The sequence below is a fragment of the Hypanus sabinus genome, chromosome 15 (assembly GCF_030144855.1).
Source record: "Hypanus sabinus isolate sHypSab1 chromosome 15, sHypSab1.hap1, whole genome shotgun sequence".
Classification (NCBI taxonomy): domain Eukaryota; kingdom Metazoa; phylum Chordata; class Chondrichthyes; order Myliobatiformes; family Dasyatidae; genus Hypanus; species Hypanus sabinus.
The window spans coordinates 25,196,183-25,211,407 of NC_082720.1; the positions used below are offsets into that span (position 1 = coordinate 25,196,183).

Below are 15,225 nucleotides of genomic sequence, written 5' to 3' on the forward strand. Positions count from 1 at the left end.
AGGTTCAGTACCCTGTGCATCCACACCCTTCGCACTCTGAACACACGCAAATGGGACTTCCACGCTTTCAATAACCATCCTCTTTTCAAATTCTAAGTTCCCCTGATCCTCCCAGTTACTCTCTGGGCAACTCCCATCTGGAATAAACTTAACCCTGTGGGTTAAAACAACTTTGTCTGCTAAGGGAAGTCCCAGCAGACTCCCTCAAGGTAGCGGCATCCTTTTCATCTAGGACAGCCCTTATATCATTATCAGGAACACATTTAAATTCTTCAACTGCAAACTGCTCTGTCAAGCCAGACAGATCATCCGTGTCCAACCCGGGATATTCTAACTGTCATATCTGTTTCTCATCTTTACTCTGTGTCTCTATAACCTTCTTCCTAAGTGACAACCCAGGGGTATGTTGTGAGCCAGGTTCAAAATTTCATTCCGATAGACCTTCGGAACCACCACCTGGTGTACCACCACCCAGTCCTCATCGACTGGCACCGTGGTCGGCCTCCACTTCCTCATTAACGCTCCCTCCTTCAGGTAGTAGCCTTCTGGTTCCCTATTAATTTTTGCCTCAGAAAGAGCTGACTCACTCGACGCCACAAGCTCCTCATCATGACTCTGTTCCTTTATAAATTCCCTCCTGGCTAAGGGTAGATCTACCTCCTCTCCTTTACTCTCTTACACCCAACTATCCTTTGTTTTACCATCCTCTAACCCTTCTTGTTACAGGGTCGGTAGAAACATCTCCACGAAATCAACACCGGACTCATTTAAGCTGACTCCTGTCTCAGCCACCTTTCTAGACATGCTGCAAGTTATTGCACATGTGGGATAAATCTTAGAATCTATGGGCGGGTCCTCAGCACTCACAGGCTTGCTTGTCAGCTTCACTGCTGAACACACGTCACCACCTGTCAGATCATTACCAAGTAGGACGTCCACGTCGTCCATCGGAATTTTCGACCTCACCCCTATTTCGACTGATCCAGATACCAGGTCACATTTCAAAAATATCCTGTGCAAAGGTACGGCCTCGGTCCCTTTTCCAATACCTCTTAACACAACCTCCCCAGTCTGGGTCTCAGAACCAAAATCTACCACTTTCCTTAGAATCAATGACTGACCAGCCCCAGTATCTCTCCAGATCCACACTGGAACTGGGGTTTCACCCTCCTTCACAGACACTGTCCCTTCTGAGATAAACTTCTCATGCCCCTCTTGTGCTCTATCTACCTTTATCTTCCTCATCGATCTGCTGACCAACTCAATGCAACCTGTAGGGATTGCTGTTTTCCCTTTTCATGTTTCCTTCTTCAGAAGAAAGCACTTAGATGCTATATGACCTGCTTTCCCACAATTATAACAGGTAAAGCTAGGAACCTTCCTGCCAGCCTGCTTTTCCTCCTCCTTACCTTTTCCACTAGCTCCCGGCTTATTCTCTGCCTTAGCCGGTGGGCTTTCTCTATTGTCCCTACTGCCTCTCTGGTAACTCTTATTTGAGGAAAACTTTGACTTGTGGGTTAAAGCATACTCGTCTGCTAACTTGGCAGTCACAGACAGAGTCTCTGTCTTCTTTTCATCCAAGTACGTCTTCATATTCTCAGGAATACAACTTTTAAATTGCTCCATCAGTATTAACTGTAACAGTTTATCATAATCTTCATCAACCCCTTTTGAGGCATACCAACGCTCACAATACATTTGCATCTCACAGGAAAACTCTAAATAAGTGTGGTTCTACTGCTTTCTCAAGTTCTGGAACTTCTGCTGGTACGCCTCTGGCACCAACTCGTAACTCCTCAGTACAGCCCTTTTTACTTCCTCTTAATTCCTAGACTCATCCATGGACAATGCTGAATATGCTTGCTGAGCCTTCCCCCTAAGTGCGCTCTGTATCAGAACAGCCCATTTTCTTTCAGGCCAGTTCTGATTCGCAGCCACTTTCTCAAAATGGAGGAAGAACTTATCGACATCCATCTCATTGAATGGAGGTACCAACTGGATCTCCTGACAAATCTTGAACCCCTCATTTGAGTTTGCTGCCCTGTCTCTTCCCTGCTGTACCTTTAACCTATTTCCAGCGCATGCTGCCTCTCTTTCTCCCTTTCCTCCATCTGCCTTTCAGCTTCTTCCTTCTCCCTTTCAGCCTCCTCTGTCCTCCTTTCAGCCTCCTCTCTCCTCTTTTCAGCCTCCCTTTCAGCTTCCTCCCTCCTACTTTCAGCCTCCCTTTCAGCTTCCTCTTTTCACCCCTGCAGCTTCTCTCTCTGCTTCCAGCTGCCTTATCCAAAGTTCATTCTCCCTCTTCTCCTTCTTCTCAGCCAAACTTAATTTTTCTATCTCTAACTGAACCTCATCCTCGGCTGGTTTCCTCTCAGGGATCAGGTCCAATACATCTGGTGTGAACACACCCTTGGATACATAATGCATAGCTATTTCTCTCTGTATATCCACCTTTATCATCAACAATTTCACCTCTGGGAGATCTAATCGTTTTGCAACATTCACCAATTCAGCTTTCCTGGCAACCTCTAGTGCCGCCAAAGTCGGGTCTTTTAAAATTTTGACAATCTCCATCTCTGCTGGTTTCCTGTCTGGTTCTTCGCACAACCAGATCAGATAAGGGACTTTTATCCCGATTCACTGGTCCCCTAATTCGGTAATAAAATCCCGGATGAGCCCCCCAATTTGGTATGTACCCCGTAACTAGGTGTGTGACCAGCAGAGAAAGAAGAATCCGTTGCAATCTGGTGGTACTATACTCAAAAGTGTTTATTAGTAAAATAAACAAAACAATACCAATAATGCAAATATACATATAACACAAGTTAGCAGTACTAAACCTAAAAGTGTAGGAATAATAATAAGTAATAATAAACAAGCTCTATCAATGCTTAGGGGTAAATGAATTGTCATAGAAAAGTATAAAGTTCAGTTCAGTTCATGAGTGCTGATGTAGTTATGCTTGTTGAGTTGTAATTTTTGGGGAGGGAGGGAGGGAGAGGGAGAGAGAGAGAGAGAGAGAGAGAGAGAGAGAGAGAGAGAGAGAGAGAGAGAGAGAGAGAGAGAGAGAGAGAGAGAGAGAGAGAGAGAGAGAGAGAGAGAGAGAGAGAGAGAGATTAAGCAGATGCAGTCAGAAAACCTTCCTGTTGCCTTTTGATTTCGTTGCACCATTGTTGTGGTGGTCATTCAGCTATGACCCCTCCGTCCTTCAGCTAGACCATTCTTCTGTGGTGGACTCGTCACTCTGGCACGAGAGGCCACACACACAAGTCCCCACCAGCCCTGCTGTAACACTGTGAGTTTTACTGACCAATCTCCTGGTTCGGTCTCCGAAGCCCCCACCTTTCTTATGGGTTCCAACACTCAATCAGTGTCCACTGGCGTGTCTGGAGGGTGTCTCTCCAGACCTGTCTTTTTATCCCTACTAACGGGGTCTCAGCTACCCATCAATTCTGAATGTCTGTGTTCATCAAATCAGGCCACTCCTGCAGTCTACTGAGGAAGGTTAACGAGCAAAGTCGTAGAAAATAAATAATCCTTATTGAAGTCACAATACAGAAAATCAACAGTCTCTTTCTCCCCTTCTTATCTGTAGCAAATGTTCTTGCCTGGGCTTTATCTCTCTCTCATGAGCAGCATAACAACAACAATAGTTCATTGTTCTCAGGAGGGAGGTTGGGAATGGTTAACACTTCACCCAATTGTCCATCAGGTCTGTTCATCACTCATACCAAGAGCTTATTAGGGATCTTAATGTAGAGGAACTCATAGGAGACAGTGATCATAATATGATTGAATTCATACCGTAGTCTGAGAGGTAGAAGCATCATTCACATGTATCAGTATCGCAGTGAAATAAAGGGAATTACAGAGGCATGAGAGAGGAGTTTGCCCGGGTGGGTTGGAGGGGGATACTGGCAGGGATGACGGCAGAACAAAGGTGGCTGAAGTTTCCGGAAATAGCTCAAAAGGTGCAGGATCGATATGTCCCACAGAAGAGCAGTTCTCAAATGGCAGGAGTAGGCAACTGTGGCTGACAAGGGAAGTCAACAACTACATAAAAACCAAGGATATGTCATATAATGTAGCAAAAATGAGTGGGAAGTTGGATGATTAGAATGGATTTAAACTCCAACAAAATTCAACTAAAAAAGCTACAAGGGTGGAAAAGATGAAATATGAAAGTGAGCTAGCCGACAATACAAAGTTTTTTAAGTTATATATAGAATGAAAGAGGAGTGAGAGTTGATATTGGAGAACTGGAAATGATGTTGGTGAGGTAGTAATGGGGGACAAAGAAATAGCAGATGTACATAATGAATACTTTGCATCTGTGGAAGACACTAGCTGCATGCCAGAGTTCTGTGAGTGTCAGGGAGCAGGAGTGAGTGCCATTGCTACTCCAAAAGAAAAAGTGCTAGGCAAACTAAAAGGTTTTAAAGTGGATAACTCACCTGGACGAGGTGGACTACATTCCAGAGTCCTGGAAGAAGTTGCTGAAGAGATAGCGGATGCATTGGTCATGATATTTCAAGAATCACTTGATTCTGGCATTGTCCCGGAGGACTGGAAAATTGCAAGTTTCACTTTACTCATTAAGAAGGAAGGAACAGAAAAGGGAGGAAACTATAGGCCAGTTAGCCTTTCCTCAGTGGATGGGAAAGTCTTGGATTCCATTATTAAAGACGTGGTTTCAGGGTACTTGGAGACTAAAGATAAAATAAATCAAATTCACCATGGTTTCTGAAAAGGAAAATCTTGCCTAACAAATATGTTGGAATTCTTCAAAGGAGTGACAAGCAGGGTGAACAAAGGAAAGGCAGTGGATATCATTTACTTAGATTTTCAGAAGGCATTTGCCAAGAAGCCTCACATGAGGCTGCTTAACAAGATAAAATTCTATGGTGTTACAGGAAATATACTGGCATAGGAAGAGGAATAGCTAACAGTGAGTGGAAATAAAGGGGGGCTTTTCTGATTGGTTGCCTGAGGTGATCCTCGGGGTCTGTGTTGGGACCACTACTTTTCACATTATCATTGATTTTTTTAATGAATTTGATGGCTTTGTGGAAAATTTTGCAGATGATACGAAGATAAGTAAAGGGGAAGGTGGTGCTGGGAAGTAATGCAATTGCAGCAGGACTTTGACAAATTGGAAGAATAGGCAAAAAAGTGGCAGATGGAATACAGTGTTGGGAAATGTATGATAATGAATTTTGTTAAAGTGAACAATAGTGCAGACTATTATCTAAATGGGGAGAGAATTCAAACATCAGATGTGCAGAGGGACTTGGGAGTCCTTGTGCGATACTCCCAGAAGGTTGGGTCCATGGTAAAGAAGGCAAATGCAATGTTGGCATTTATTTTAAGAGGTATAGAATATATAAGCAAGGAGATAATTCTGAGCCTTTATAAGACGCTGATTAGGCTGCACTTGGAGTATTGTCAACAGTTTTGGGCCCCCTATCTCAGAAAAGATGTGTTGTCGTTGGAGACAGTCCAGAGGACGTTCACAAGGATGATTTTGGGAATGAAGGGGTTAATATATGAGGAGCTTTGAGCAGCTTTGAGCCTGAACTCACAAGGTAAGGTGGATGTGGAGAGGGTGTTTCCTCTGGTAGGGGTATCCAGAACTAAAGGGCATAGCCTCAAAGTTGCAGGGTGGCCTTTTAGAACAGAAGTAAGGAGGACTTTTTAGCCAAAGAGTGGTGAATCTGTGGAATGCTCTGCCACAGACTGCAGTTGAAAGCAAGTCCGTGGGTATATTTAAAGCGGAAGTGACAAATCCTGATTGGTCGGGGCATCGAGGGATATGGTGAGTGTATGGGGTTGAATGGGATCGGGGATCAGCCATAATGAAATGGCAGAGATGGGATGAATGGCCTAATTCTGCTCCTATGTTTTATGGTCTTATGAACACCTAACACTACCAGAGGTCAAAGGTTAAGTTGGCAGCTTCCTGTTCATGTAATCTGCTCCCAAGCTCTGTCACTCACTGAAAGTCAAGCCAGTGATCCTATACAAGTGATCAAAGTCAAGGAACAAATACACAGCTTTCAGGAAAATAGGTATAAGATCTCCCATCTGATTCCACAGCCATCCATATTGCTGCTGGTGAAGCCTGGGCCTGATAATATTCAGCACAATAAATTTGATTTTTGCCATTTGTCTTGAGGAATATTTTGATTCTTAAACAGTAAATAAGGTTAATGTTTCATGCATGTTCAATGTAGCTTTAATCCAGGGAAAGAGAGAAAAATATATGGAAAAACAAGTAAAAAACTGCATGACCCTGTGTAGGGATTGTATTCTTGTGTAAAGCAATGGAGACCTCAGCACTGTCATCAGCACTGCTGTGTAAGCTGACTCTTCATTTCATTAGATCACTGTCTTTAGTTGAGCGAGAGTATTTACCAGTGATGAATTTCAGGGACAGTCGTCTGAGAAAGAAAGGTAAGTCGATGATGGAAAATAGGAGAGATGAATATTCTGAAGGAGGCTAAGTGAATCAATTCATCCAAGGCCTGAGAGAGATTTGAAAGCTCTGTGGAAAAAAAGGATGAAAGATAAGGCATCACAGTCGCATCACAAATGACATGTGACATGGCCTGTGCTGAAGCGTCCTTGGTGTGGTGAATGGCTCTGAATGTGGAATGAAGACAAGCACAACATAGGGGAGAACTTACATAAAAGAGAATCTTAATAAGAGTGAAGTTGGAGAAGTGGAGGATGGTTTAGATTCAACTTGGTGTATAATGTTTTAATGCTACAGTGATTTACTATTTTGAGTCATGAAGGGCACTTGAATAGTTGGGAAACTGAAGTATTGAGATGTAGGTTCAGCATGGGATTAGGACAGAGCAAGGTACTCATCACCATCTGCATACCTTCTTTCACTCAACTATACCTACCATGTTGTCGTCGGTAGAGCAGGTGGTTGACTAATACACAGCTGGTGTTGTATCTGAGAGGTGGCATGCAGATGGTGGTAAAGAGGGTCCAAGAATGAGCAGTTGTGTGGTTGTTGTAAGAAATTACTAGGTCGATGGAATGACAGATAGGCTCTTCTCCACGTAATCCACCTCATGATCACCTTACACCTTACTCTTTATCTGCACTTCCCTGTAGCTTTTACACTTTATTCTACACTGCCATTCTTTTACTCTGTTCTACCTCAATGCACTCTGTAACAATTAGATCTGCATGAACTGTATGCAAGGCAAAGTTTTCACAGAATCTCCGTACATATGATAATAATAAACAAATTTGATTTCCAATTATTCCAACACAGAGCCACACAACACAAGAGCGGGAATCTCAATTTACAAAGTTTACAACAATCATCAACCACCCATTTACTAGAGAAAATCTACAGTGGCCAGTTGACATACCAACTTGACGGGATGAGAGAGGAAGCTGGAGCCACCAGGATGGTGATTGGATTTGGCGACTTTGGTTATGGGGAACAATTGATCTGTTTACCCTGAAGGTTGATAGATGTATACGAAATACTAAGAGTCATTGATAGGATAGATAGTCTGAATCTTTTCTTCCCATGTGAAGGGTATCAAAAACATAAGGTCATAGGTTTAAGATGGGATGGAGAATTTGAGGAGGAAGACTTTTTTTAAACAGTGTTTGACATCTGGAATGCACTGCTAGTAAGAGTGGAATCAGATAAAATTACTACAATTTTAGAGACTGTTAGGCCAGGCAAAAGAGGATATAGATCTTCTTCAGACAAATAGGATTAGTAAGGAAGGGGAAAAATTACAAATGTTTGGACTGAATGATGGATAGAACTGTTCGGTCCTGTATGTGCTGAGCAAATCCATGAAACCTACAGTGTCACAGGGAGAATGTGCAAACTCCACACAGCCAGGGAAAAGTCAGGATCGAACCTGGATCTCCGGCGCAGTGAAGCAGCAGCACACTCATCGAACCACTGCTGCCCAAAGCTCTCAACTGTCATTTCTGAAACCAGAATTGGTGCTGTAACCTAAACTCAAAGTTCAAGGTAAATTTATTATCAGAGCACATACGTGTTGCCCTCCCTGAGATACATTTTTTGTGGGTATCGAGTCAACAATATACCAGCAGTCTGTCATAACTTTCATTGTGTAAATTCACCTTTTAGTCCAGATTCTAGCTTTTACAAATAACATAAACTATATTATTAGAACTGTAAACAAATAGATATGTAACTGTGAATACTGCATTCTAACTAAGCATGTGGTACAAGATCAGTGAAAACAAACTTTTCCCTCCTCAATGACAGTTCTTTGCTTGCTGTGAGTAAAGCTGACTTTATTCTCAATTGGTGCACTGTTTAATCAGATGGTTCAGAGAATCACAGACTCCAAGAGGAGATACTAGATGGACTAAGTTTGTTTTCCATGGAGCAGAGGAGATGGGGTGAGGGGCCTTAATAAAGGTTTAAAGTTTATGAGTGGCTTATATTTAAAAAAATCCCCCATAATACAGGTATCTAAAAACCATAGGGCATAAGTTTATGGCAAGGAGTAAACAGTTTAGAAAGTGTTTTATCACCCAAAGTATAGTTGCAATCTGGAACACTCTACCTGAGTAGGTGGTGGATAAACATACTCTTACTACCTCTTAAGAAGTACAGTATCTGGACAAGAGCTTGAATTTCTAAGGCTTTGCAAATCGCGGTCCAAAAATACTAAATGTGACGTGAATAGGTAAGTACTTGATAGTTGGCATAGTTTAAACTGCTCTTTCATTCTATGATTCAAACTCGTGGCTTCTAATTCTACATTGTAGACCAGCATCAAATGATCTAGGTTAGGAAATTCACTACACAATTCTTAATTAATCAAAACTTCTACTTATTTTTCTGTACAAATATCAACATAACTATTAAAATATGAATAATTTTTCCCCCTCTGTATCAATACTCACTCTGACTACTTCTCCAATTTATAACACTGAAATAGCAGATCTCATATTGGCCAAGCAATTCATTCATCTCCCAACCCCTGGCAAGGGGTCTTCCTAGCAGTAGTTAGTCTCCAGAACTCTTAATACTCTGTATCCAAAGCCCCTTTTTCCTTATCAGTTCAAATGTTGTGTTTCATTCTCTTTGGCTCTGACCTATCTGGCTACGGTTGTTCAGCTTTCCATTGTCTCTGGTCGAGCCAAGTCAAGTGAAGTTTGTTGTCATTTAATTACATGCATGTACATAACCATATAATGTATATAGAAGTGAGATGTTTCTTTGAACCAGGGTGTAAAACACAGTTACACATGCATCACATGAAAAACTATGAAGGCAAGGATAAAATCTACAGATGAATCACACATAAATAACAAACTAAAATGATTTAGAATTAAATACTGTCGGGTACGGAAAAGATTAACCAGTGACACTTCAAATATGATGTAGCCTGAAGTTCAGAGGCCTAATGGCCAGAGGGAAGAAACTGTTTCTCATCCTGATCATTCTTGTTTAATGCGTAGTAGTCTCCTTCCTGATGGCAGAAAGTCAAAGAGGATGCTGGATGGATGGGTGGCATCCTTAATAATACTAAGGGCCCTGCATATGTAGCACTCCTGATAAATGTCCCTGATGGATTGTAGTGAGACCCCCATGATCCTCTCAGTTGTTCTCACAGTCCTTTGTAAGGACTTTCAGTCCGATGCTTGATTGCTCCCATATCAGATGGAGATGCAACCTGTCAAGATTCTCTCAATGGTACTCCTGTAAAATGCAGTTAAGATGGGGGTGGGGGGGGGGGGGGTGGAAGTCTTGCTCAATCTTCTATTGAAGTGGAGGCACTATTGTGCCTTCTTATTTAGGGAGGTGGTGATAAGGGACCAGGTGAGGTCAGCCAAGATGTGAACTCCCAGGAACTTGTTGCACTTAACTCTCTCTACAGAGGGGCCATGTATTCACAAGGGGTGGGGGGGTGGTTTGTATGCACCTTCCTGAAGCCCACAATGATTTCTTTGGTCTTCTCCTTGCTAAGGCTTAGGTTGTTCTTCTCACATGAATTCACCAGCCTCCCCTCATTCATTTTGTCCAAGCCAGCATCATTTTATTGCCTTTCTCACAACTTGTAATTAATTTTTCTTTGTTCTGCATCAGAGCAGAACAGTCAGTTACTAAGCTTGGGTTACTCAGGTGCTGACTCCCCTAATCATAAACCTGCATGTTTTATCTTACCAAAGAACATCTCACAAATAATTTCTTATTTGGAAATGATCTCTAGTTCAACAGATTGCCAGGAGCAGCATTGCATGCACTTTAAAACACTTTGACAGAACTATTCCTGAGCAAAACCAGCTCACAAAATGGAGGTTACAGAGCACCTTCATAAAATGGCAGTCTCCATTCCTTCAAGCACATGACAAGAATAAATACAATTTGTCTACTTCCATTATCCTTAACTCATTTGAGTTTGATGTTTTCTTCCATATTTTAATTCCTCCGTGACCAAAAATATATTCAAGATAGTGGTCTAAAGTACTTCAAGGCTCCAATTCTCTGACTCAAAAGCACATTGTCAAGTGGAACCTTCAATAGCATGCACAATTCATAAACATTGTGGGTTGTTGCAAAAGCAACATGCGTCACAATATTGGTTGTCATTTTCAATACTCACACATGGGAAATCTTGATCCAATGCACGGTGCAATCAGCATTCATTTCTACACAGAAAGAAGACAGTTCTGTGCAATGTAAATGGTATTTTGATAACTGACTGTTTTCATTGTTGCTGGAACTATTCTTTTTTTTCTGCAAAATGATCATTGAATTTTATTAACAAAAGATGAAATGCAAACAACAGGCAGCTTGTTAATAAATCTGAATTAACTGCAATAAGTGATTTCAACTTCATTGAAAATTAAAATTAAGGAATTTTTTGTTTTGAGGTAAGGACAATAGGTTAACAAAACAGCATTCTGCATTCCTTGGGTTCTTCTGCACCTTGCAATAACTTGTATGCACTCGAGGGGCCGAATGGTCTACTTCTGCACCTATTGTCTATTGTCTATTATTGTTTTTTCACCCATGTTGCTTACTCTTTAAGGCTATGCAATATCATAACCATTGCTACAGATATAACAAAATTCAAAAATACTGCAAAAACACGACAAAACACTTAATTTCAATATTTCCTCCAACAATGTGTCCAACAGCAGGAATACTCATTTTTGCATGGGATGTAAACTCTTCCAGCTGTGGCTTTTATTATAGTCACCTAGTTCTACTACTTCCAGTATATCCTGGATCTGTTTCAAGATGTCTCACTGCATTTTCACTGTTTTGTGATAAACATGATGGTTGGAGCTATTGTACATTACTGCATTCTGGAATATCAGCATGATATCCCGCTGGAATACTGCTGTTGTGCAGATTAGTCCTTTTCTAATATTTCTCTTTATATTGGATAAATCTATCGGTCTGTGCACCTGGCTGTGATATCCAGGAACTCAATCCTCAGTTATTGGATTCAGAAACAAACTAGCAAATCTGTGACTGGCTATCTCCTTCCACATGAGCAACACCGTCCTCTTCTAATTCCTCTGAGCTGAAATTTGATCCTGGTCAATTCTTGTGGATAGCTGGGAGGATGTGTGACTGCTAGCTGCTGGCTCATCCAAGACCAACAACTGCTCGGAACCGAGGCTAACATCGCTCTCAGAGATAGACAGTTCTATGTCAAATTCTGAAAGGTCAACATCACAAAACTCTTCTTCACTGGTGGTTTCTTCCTCCTGTAGACTGTCTCTCATTGTGTTGTATTCTACCTCAGATATCTCCATTTGCTCATTCCCTGCAATATTGTGTTGTGCTTCTAGAAGTGGATTGCCCTTTGAATAAAGTGCAAGATAACTGCAGTTGCCCTCAAAGCACTTCACCAGATCTAAGTACACTTTCTCCGACAATTTTTCTTGCTTCAACTTTCTCCTGGGAATACTCTACATTGTTAAAATGTTCTGACTCCTCTTTCCCTAAAGGTTCCAGGCACACTTCCATTTTCTCACAATGTTCTGTCTTGACTTTAAAAATGTCATTACTCCCATGATCCTCGCCTGTTGATCCATGTTTTTCTATCTTACTTTCAGACTTCATTCCCAGGATCTGTCTGTAAATTTCTTTCTGTATTTCAATTTCTTGTTGCTCTTTAGCAATATCAGTCTTCACCTGCAAAGCAAAGAGAGAGAGAAGGAAGGCAGGAGAGCCCACTGGGACACTGTCCTTCTCTGCAGAATCCTGCTTTCATGTTGAATCATGCCCACGTAGGCTCTTAGCACTGATTTCAGATTCTGAGGTCTGCATTATTAATTGAGCGGCTAAAAATTGCTGAATTTGTTCTAAGACATCTCATTTCATTTCTAATGCCATGTGATACATACTACGGTCAGAACTATTATACATCACTGCATTTTGGAACATCAGCATATTGTCCTCCTGAAACTCTGCTGTTGTGCAAATTAAACCAGTCTCTATATTTTTCTTTATTATTGACAAATCCATTGGCCTGTGTACAATGCTATGATATCCCGGGGCAATATTGTCCGTTGCTGGCTAAAGGAATACATTGGCATATCTGTGATTAGCAGCTGCTCTCCATACTAGCATAATAGCCTTCTTCCAAACTTTCTGAGCTTGAATGGCTTCCTGGTCTTCACGGCAAATTGAAAACTGTGAGGAAGCTGAGCTGCTTGATATTGAATCAGCAAGAACTGATGATTGCAGATGTGCATTGTGAATGCTGAATCCATCGTCACTCTCACTGACAGGTGGTTCATTATCTGTTTCTGACATATAAACCTCATTTGGTTCCTCCCTGGTCTCATCCACACTGGCAGCTTCACTAGCTCCATCTTCCTCTTTGGGAATAAGCATATCCTGCAGCTTGATTTAGCCCTTTAAAACTAATCCAGTCTCGTCCTTTGTGGTTTCTACAATTTCAGATTGTCCCACTCCACGAGAAGTACTTTTGCACTGTGTAATGCTCCTGGGTGACATGTGTCCAATTTCCTCAGAGGTACTTTTGTTTTGTGCAGTGCTTCGTGGCAAGGAATGTGATGTTTCATCAGATGTGCTTTTACTTCACATGGCATTCCTTGGCAAAGCATGTTCCATTCCAAGTACCTTGGATTTTAGACCTCGAAAAGTTATCATTTTTCCTGCACTTCCCGTTTGTTACAGGCGTCCTGAATTGGATTCTTCTTCCTGATCTTGCTCCTGCTCGACTTGCTCTGGTAATCCCTGTTTAATTCCTTTGATAACTAGATTGTCAGCAGAGTCCAATCCAGCCAAAATTTGCATCTCTTCACTGGATTGGCACTCTGATTTGTGAGTCTGTGGCTGGATTTCTTCAGTTTCCTCCTTTATCATCTGTTCTGCCTGAAAGAGGGAGGCAGGATTTCCCTCAGGAGCCACTATCCGCTCTCCAACATCAGGAGGAAGATCAGTCAGCTCCTGTGTTTCCTCAACCTTTTCTTCAATAATTGCTAAGATGTCTGCAGGGTTTCCCAAATGAAGTTCACTGGCATAACCAGACATTCCAGTATTAACATTGCCTTCAAGTTGCTTTGACTGGTGCTGATCTGCGACATTCTCTCTTTGTTTTGCAATCTGCAGAGTGCCAGGTGGCAGACACCTGCTTTCTCCAGAGTCAATGAACACAGAGAAACTGGCCAGATCTCTGGACACTGAGAGAGCTGGCTGCTCCACACAACTCTCTACCTGAACACAAATGGTGGTTTCCTCAGCTATAGGTGCTGGAGATACCGGTACACTGGTACAAGTTGGCTGCAACTCTGGAACATGCAGGGTTGATACACCTGTTCCCATTTCAGCATGAACATTGGGACTAGTGACATGTGTAGAGTTCACCTGGAGATCAACATCACTGACAATAGTGTGGCTGTCCTCACTGGCCTATTGTGTATCTGTCACAGAATAGTCTACCCCAGGAGAATTCGACTCCATTGCCTACCGGATAGACAAATTAGTCAATCTATTAGGGCATTTTTTGCTGCTTGACGGGCACTTTCTGTTGCACGCCTTTTCATTTCAGCCTCCTCCTCTTCAAGTTTCTTCTTCACAGCAATTTAATTCCATGTTTCCTGAAGCCTACTATCCACATGCCCAGCCTGGATCAGCTCTGTTTCTCTCCTCACCTTTCTGTATTTCTCTTGAGTCTCTTTAATAAGTTTCTTTAGTTCATCAATTCGCTCAACGGTGAGCTTGCGAACACTTACATCTTCCACAGCTTTCACAACTTCTCCCTTCTCAGCACGCTTCCGTTTGGGTGTTCCTGTTGTTTCCAACAATTCTGAGTACTGCGGCACACAATGCTTTTGTGAAACCAATCCGGTGGCCGTCCAGGTTCTGCAAAAGGTTTAATTGCTCTGCTAACTGATACCCAGTTCTGATCTCCACTTTGCATCACTGATGATGCCAAGCATAACTTTTCTCGAATTGACTGTGGTTTGTTTGGGCCAGTACTCAGCAATTTGTGCTTGCCAGTCCCTGCTGTCATCATCCCAGCAACCGATTGTGTCGCGGGAACTATTTTATGTATAAGACCAAGATGTAACTCAGATTCTATAATTCCAGTTATGGTGTTAGTAGCACATTATTTCCACTGATGCAATTCCTCTAAAGTTAAGAGCACACAAATCAGAAGTGTTCCTTTTTTAATCATAAGTAAACAAAAAATTATTCCAGAAACATTTCCAGTGTAAAGTTTTAAGCAGAAGACAGACAGAATTATAAATTCAAAACAATTATTACACACTATTAAAACAATGTGAGTTAACTGAGCTGAACTACCTTGAAAAGAGCAAGATTATGATTTTTAAGATTTTGAAGGGGATTAGTAGGATCAAGGTAAATTGTTCAGCACAAAGAATTCAAGTCACAAGGGATGCAGATTAAAATGTTTAAAAATTGAATTTAGAAAACAAAATTCATTTCTCAATGAACTACTTGGAATTAAGCAATTCAGAAGTTGGCCGCCTACCCATGATCAACTAGAAAGAGATGATCATCACCATCCTCACTTAAAAGGCACACACATGAGAGAAATAAGCAAATCAAATAAATTTAAGATTTAATTATTCTTAGGACAAATTAATTGGTATGTGGAAAAATACCAATTAATAAAGCTTCAAAGATTTGTTAAAGGCAAATTGGGTTTAATTATCCTTATTGAGTTATTTGATTAGGCAAAGGGGGAGTAT

The 15,225-nt window shown here is 41.5% G+C and overlaps 1 pseudogene; it reads right to left on the reverse strand.

Moving 5' to 3' along the window:
• Nucleotides 1-11,872: 11,872 nt before the first annotated feature.
• LOC132405740 (bromodomain-containing protein 8-like) lies at nt 11,873-14,522 on the reverse strand (annotated as a pseudogene).
• Nucleotides 14,523-15,225: the final 703 nt, after the last annotated feature.